The sequence below is a fragment of the Brienomyrus brachyistius genome, chromosome 24, assembly GCF_023856365.1.
Source record: "Brienomyrus brachyistius isolate T26 chromosome 24, BBRACH_0.4, whole genome shotgun sequence".
Lineage (NCBI taxonomy): Eukaryota > Metazoa > Chordata > Actinopteri > Osteoglossiformes > Mormyridae > Brienomyrus > Brienomyrus brachyistius.
In genome coordinates this window covers 3,215,161-3,221,864 of record NC_064556.1, presented here as the reverse complement: position 1 = coordinate 3,221,864, position 6,704 = coordinate 3,215,161, and positions in this window count along the sequence as shown.

Sequence of the window (6,704 nt, the reverse complement as noted above, 5' to 3'; positions counted from 1 at the left end):
CGTGTTTTCCCAAGACTGACAGCGTTTTATGCAAATTGAGCACATGCAGGACGGATATATTTAGCACTACACAGAGCGAACATGTCGGCAACATAAAATGTGCAGAGTAAGCAAGACGGTTGATGGCATTTTGCAATGAAGAGGTTTTCTTATGTTTATGTCGAAACTGCAGAATCAGATGAAAAGCAGATGAACCGTTTGACCCCGATCTTCTGGGTGGAAACATCTCCCCATATAGCGGCGTGCGGAAGCAGGCGGGCGAAAGGGGGCGGGCATGGCGTCGCGTTGCCGCCCTGAAGGACTGTCCACACGCCTTGGTGGGCGGTAACCTAAGCTAACTGTTTAATAGCGACGTAGGTATGTTTCAATATTAATGATGCTATACGCATATTAGACATGTATAAGTCACGTCGGGATATCTCAGATTTTATCTTGGGATTTATGATGCGTTAAAAAAAACTCCATATTTTTCATATTCATCTGCTTTATTATTACTTTCAGAAAACTGTTACAACAGTTATATTTTATAGCGGTAACATTTTATCAGAAATGCAAGGAATGTTAGCTGGAGAGAAATATAATTTTAGCTAATTGAGACAGGGGTTATGTAATTCAAGCAGTCAGGAACAAAATCACATGATTCCTAAGGTGATATAGTTTTTTTTTGTTTTTTTTTATCATTTTTTTTTTTATCAACAGCCAACGTGCCAGACGATTACTCTGTGCAGCGTTTAAAGTTATACGGGAAGACAGGCTGCACATCTGAAGGACGTGTTGCGAGGCTGGGCTGTAGCCGGCCTCATGCAGCGGGCCGGGCTTGTTTTTCGGCGGCCGGCCGCTTGCTCATGTCCTGCAGCTGGGTCGCGATTCGCGACACCTGCTGCAGCAGGGCCTGGTGGTTCTCCAGCAAGAGGCTCTGGTGCCGGGCCAGGTTCTGCAGGTTCATCAGCTGCTGGCCGCCCTGGTCTTTCATGGCGCGCAGGATCTTGATGACCTCGGCCTGGCCGCTGGTGGATTCCCGCTGCCCTACAATCAGCTCGGAGAGTTTGTCCGCCAGCGCGTCCATGTTGCAGCATGCGTGAGGCGCCTTCACCAAAGGCTGCGGCTCATCTTTAGCATTAGCACCAAGGGCGTCGGACCGGTCCGATGACGGCTCTACTGCCAACACACCCGCTGCTTCCTCAACATTATCCTGAGCTGTAAAGGGCGTAAATACACAGTTACTCTGCAAGACATCCTGCACACTCTCCTGACTCGCTATAAAGTAACAAAAAAACAAATATTCCTTATATCCCTTTGTCATTTATGGAATATTATTCAGCCAATATGATTTAACAGCTACAACATGTTACTCTCCATTGCCGTACACTGGCATTTCCATCCAAGACAAAATGTAATGTTTTAAAAGCTCTTTGCTTTTCTTCTGCAGGAATCTTGTGCATTTTGGATCTGCAAGAAAGGGAGAGTGTGTATTGAAAATAGTGTATGTTATCTTTTTATTTCTAATGATGACGAATTTTGGTGTTTTTCAAAAGCAATTGCCCACTTACTTGGAACTCTAGCGATGAGGTAATATGCAACATGATTTGCTCGCTGGAATTAACTTCTCTTCTGATTCAGTCTGCGGCGACGTACTTTTCTCAGAACCCTAAATAATAAGCTCGACCCCCAGCGCTTCTCGTGTGCCGTTTATGTGGGAGCATTGCATGCTGGGAATGGCATTGCGGAAGGCGTGAAAGGAGAGAGTGCCGAGGTCATCGGTGTGTTCGTGGCTGAGAAAACGGGAAGCGAAAGCACCTGATCTGAGACCTGTAGAGTGAGCATTGAGTGGGGGGGGGGGGCAGCCCCCCCCCCCCCCGTTGGCTCCAGGAAACACATTGAGCTTCCAGAACTAACTAAAGCTTGACAGCAGGGGGGCCCTGTGCGTCTGTTTCCCACTTCCTGCTAGAGTTCTGCTTTCGCTGAGGAAGGATGCTCCGGAATAACCCCACCCCAGCCCCGCGCCTCCTTATCGCTAAATCGATACCGTGTGCTACAAACGCAACTGAAATAGCGACAAGGGAAAAAAAGGGAAAAGCTCGATCTAAACCCCCCAGTCCTGGACCTGTGAGACGACAAATGCGGCTGTCATCCTGAATTGCTACCGTTATTTATTGTTAATTACTATTCTATAGCCAATGTTTAAGGCAAAATGTTTCCCAATACCGACCCAAGCAATCAGGAGCTCTATGTACCGTACAGCTGTGCGAGGAACTTCATTTATTTATTGTCATCTTAAACTGTCCTACTGAAGTTTTATTACACAAAGTGAACATAAGTAAATTGAATTTGCGATATTCTGGGAGCAGATGGAAATTTCCTCGCACTGAGTTACTTTTGCGTCCAAGTTCCACATCTTTTCAAGTATAACTGGTGACCTGATTATGGTGGGGGGGGTCATGTTCCCATCCCTCTCTTCTTTGTCTGCTTCAAGATGAATCTCTGGTTATGGAGAGTTTAATTTACCGCTGCCAGTGACAGGCAGAAGTACGCCCATAAATTTTTCAAAATTATAGCCACAAAGACATGAATTACAGTGAGACCGCTGCAGCCACCCTGATTAACGTCTACGAAGCTTCTCTCTGTGCTCTGTGATTGTAAGGAATGCCTCAGTGCAGGTACATTTCAAAGAGGACGATGAAGATACAAAGAAAGGCAAGATTGCACATCTAGAGTAGAAGAGCTTCATTAGAATTATTTATTTGATTTAAAGAATTTGCTAAATCCAAGTTGGTTTTGCTAAATCTTGCGTCCAGTCATTTTAATTATGCACCGTTAATTTCATATTTACTCTAGACACGTTTTTCTGATTTAAACAATCAGAACCAGAAAACACTTTATTGATCCTGGAGGGAAATTGCTTAAATGTGTCTCCGTTGCGATTCGGCGCGGTGGTCGTGACGAAGAGGCGAACGGATTGCGGAGCAAACTGTCACCTTACCTTGGGCTGCGCAGTGCAGCAGACACATGATTACGGCGACGTAGAACATCCTCGCGGCGGAGGCAGGGACGGCGTGCAGAGTGAAGCGGCGACCTTCTTTGGCTGCGCGCTGAACTGGAACTGAGGATCGCGACGCGTCACTGCTCAGCTTTGTTCCAGTAAAACTTCTCCTTTTCCCTGCAGCTTACCACAATTACCAAGCACTGCAAGACCGCCAAGAAGCACGAAGATGAAACACCTAAACGAAGTGCCGTGTTTTATCAGGGTAGTGCAGGTATATTTATGTAGTCTCGGGCCCAGACCGACGCCACAGAGACGGATCCCTTAGAGGTTATGAATGACAGAATATTCCTTAGAAGATGGTAACATGTTAATTAGTGGGAATGCCGGAATGCTTTGGAAATCCATTCTAGTTGCACAATTAATCCTAAAAAAATTATATACAAACAGTATAGTACAAAAGGCCGTCAAAGAAAATTATGCTTAAATGATCTTCATATTTTGGGGTAAAACTATGATATCATGCCTGTCAAAGTCCTGCTACCAGCTAATTTTTTTGTTTTTTTGTTTGTTTTTGACCAGCTTATGTGGCTAATCAGTACCTCATCAAGTTATTTAACCTATTTAACTAATAAGTTGAACCAGTGCTTAAATTTAAGGGATAGATGAAATGGCTGGGGTGCCCCTGAGTGGGGGGGTTGCAAAGGGGGGAGTAGTCAGGGCCATTCGAAGGGGCCCCAAAATATCAGGAACATAATAGGCTTGCTCTGGGTTGGGGTTTCGACACAGTTTGCTTCAATGGTGCCCTAAATTTCTAGCAGGACCCCTCCCTCTGGGAACTGAAGTACAGACGCTCCTCTACTTACGAACGTTCAACTTACGACCTTTCAGACTTGAGAAGGAAGAGGACCGTAAGTCCAAATTGTGTTCATTCCTCTTGTTTCCTGTTTAATTTTTTATCTGCGCGCCAATTCCGCCTGGTACGACTTCTGTCCGCTACTCCCGTCACGCAGCAGCGTAGCATGCGTACTCCCAGCATCCTAGTTCTTAGTACTTGCGTATGCCCTTAAAATGATGTTAAATAACGACTTACGAACATTTCGAGTTCCGAACGGCCGATCGGAACGTATCTCACTCGCAAATAGAGGAGCTTCTGTCGTGTTTTAGCCATGGAAAAAGATACCAGTAATCATGCTCATTAGGTTTTATTATTAATGTCTGCATGTTCTGCATGTTAAATTAATTTTTCTAAGCAAATACACAGTTGTTGCTCACATAAATAACTTTAAACATTCCCTTGGCTGCCTAAGACAGTACATTACATTATTTGTCAAGCGATAATGTGGACAATTAGATAAACTAGTCAAAATAAACAATAAAAATCACCAATGAGTCCAGTGCCCCGGCTGTGTTGTGATGATCGGCTCCTTTACTGCTGGTATCTGTGATCTACTAGGGGCCCTGCGCACATTTCTCACTCCATCAATCTGTAACCACTGTCAGGAAGCTGGGTTAGCGCAGTCAATAAAAGTGGCATAATTTCAGAAAATGCCCACTTTAAGTTAGCTGTGGAAATGAAGTCAGCCAGCTGTCAAACAACCTGCTCCCGGGAAAGCAGGAACAGGTGGGTATAAATCATTGGCATGACCTAAACATCCCGGCACTGTAGCGACACTGAGATCAAGGGGGAGCTTTGAAGAAACCGGAAGGCATTGACATGAGCCTGCATTGCCCTTGGGGCACTGTGGACACGTGGATGGAAGTGGAAACACCTGGGAATTGACACTGATTAACAATGTGCTATTTTTAAGGTATGGTACAGTGACAGACAGGAAGGGAGTCCTCATATATCACTATCATGTACGTTTCACTTCACTGCACAGATAAATAAACGAGGTACAGAATTATTATATTTTGACTTGGAAAACTGACACTTTCAACTTTTTATTTGTTACCAGAGATACTCTGGGTGGTGGGGGGGGGGTTAGGATGATTTCAAGGGGCCCTCCAAAATTTAATCCATAATTGGATTGGTCAGGGTTGGGGTGATGTGATGTCACTGGGTTGAAATATCTAGTGGAGCCCCTGTTTGCATTTCCATCTGTGTTCCGGACTATGCTTGAATGGAAATATGCAATGCAAGCCAAGCCGTATGAAAATATAATAAATAAGGATTTAATAACAAATAAAATGACCGCACAATAGACAATGAAGAAGAGCGCAGTATATATGCAGCTGCACAAGAATGTGCAGTGAAAGTATTAAGTGACATAAAGTGACTTTTTAGCTATGGTAGTCCTCGTACTATAGTAGTCCTCGTACTATGGTAGTCCTCGTACTATGGTAATCCTCGTACCATGGTAGTCCTCGTACTATGGTAGTCCTCGTACTATGGTAATCCCCATACCATGGTAGTCCTCGTACTATAGTAGTCCTCGTACTATGGTAGTCCTCGTACCATGGTAGTCCTCATACTATGGTAGTCCTCGTACCATGGTAGTCCTCGTACCATGGTAGTCCTCGTACCATGGTAGTCCTCATACTATGGTAGTCCTCGTACCATGGTAGTCCTCGTACTATAGTAGTCCCCATACCATGGTAGTCCTCGTACTATAGTAGTCCTCGTACTATGGTAGTCCTCGTACCATGGTAGTCCTCATACTATGGTAGTCCTCGTACCATGGTAGTCCTCGTACCATGGTAGTCCTCGTACTATAGTAGTCCTCGTACCATGGTAGTCCTCATACTATGGTAGTCCTCGTACTATGGTAGTCCTCGTACCATGGTAGTCCTCATACTATGGTAGTCCTCGTACTATAGTAGTCCTCATACTATGGTAGTCCTCGTACCATGGTAGTCCTCATACTATGGTAGTCCTCATACTATGGTAATCCTCGTACCATGGTAGTCCTCATACTATGGTAATCCTCATACTATGGTAGTCCTCATACTATGGTAGTCCTCATACTATGGTAGTCCTCGTACTATGGTAATCCTCGTACCATGGTAGTCCTCGTACCATGGTAGTCCTCATACTATGGTAGTCCTCATACTATGGTAGTCCTCGTACTATGGTAATCCTCGTACCATGGTAGTCCTCATACCATGGTAGTCCTCGTACTATGGTAATCCCCATACCATGGTAGTCCTCGTACTATATTAGTCCTCGTACTATGGTAGTCCTTGTACCATGGTAGTCCTCGTACTATAGTAGTCCTCGTACCATGGTAGTCCACGTACTATGGTAGGCCTCTTCCAGGATACGGATGGTCTGAAGGTAGGAGGTTTCTCCTCAAGTTTGGCCTTGGACAGAAAACTTGGAATGTGCAATGAACTGTTTCCTGGGTATGTTTGTATATAGCACTATTCCCCAATGCTTATAAAGGTTACCCTGGGTACGTTTGTATATAGCACTATTCCCCAGTGCTTATAAAGGTTACCCTGGGTACGTTTGTATATAGCACTATTCCCCAGTGCTTATAAAGGTTACCCTGGGTACGTTTGTATATAGCACTATCCCCCAGTGCTTATAAAGGTTACCCTGGGTACGTTTGTATATAGCACTATCCCCCAGTGCTTATAAAGGTTACCCTGGGTACGTTTGTATATAGCACTATCCCCCAGTGCTTATAAAGGTTACCCTGGGTACGTTTGTATATAGCACTATCCTCCAGTGCTTATAAAGGTTACCCTGGGTACGTTTGTATATAGCACTATTCCCCAG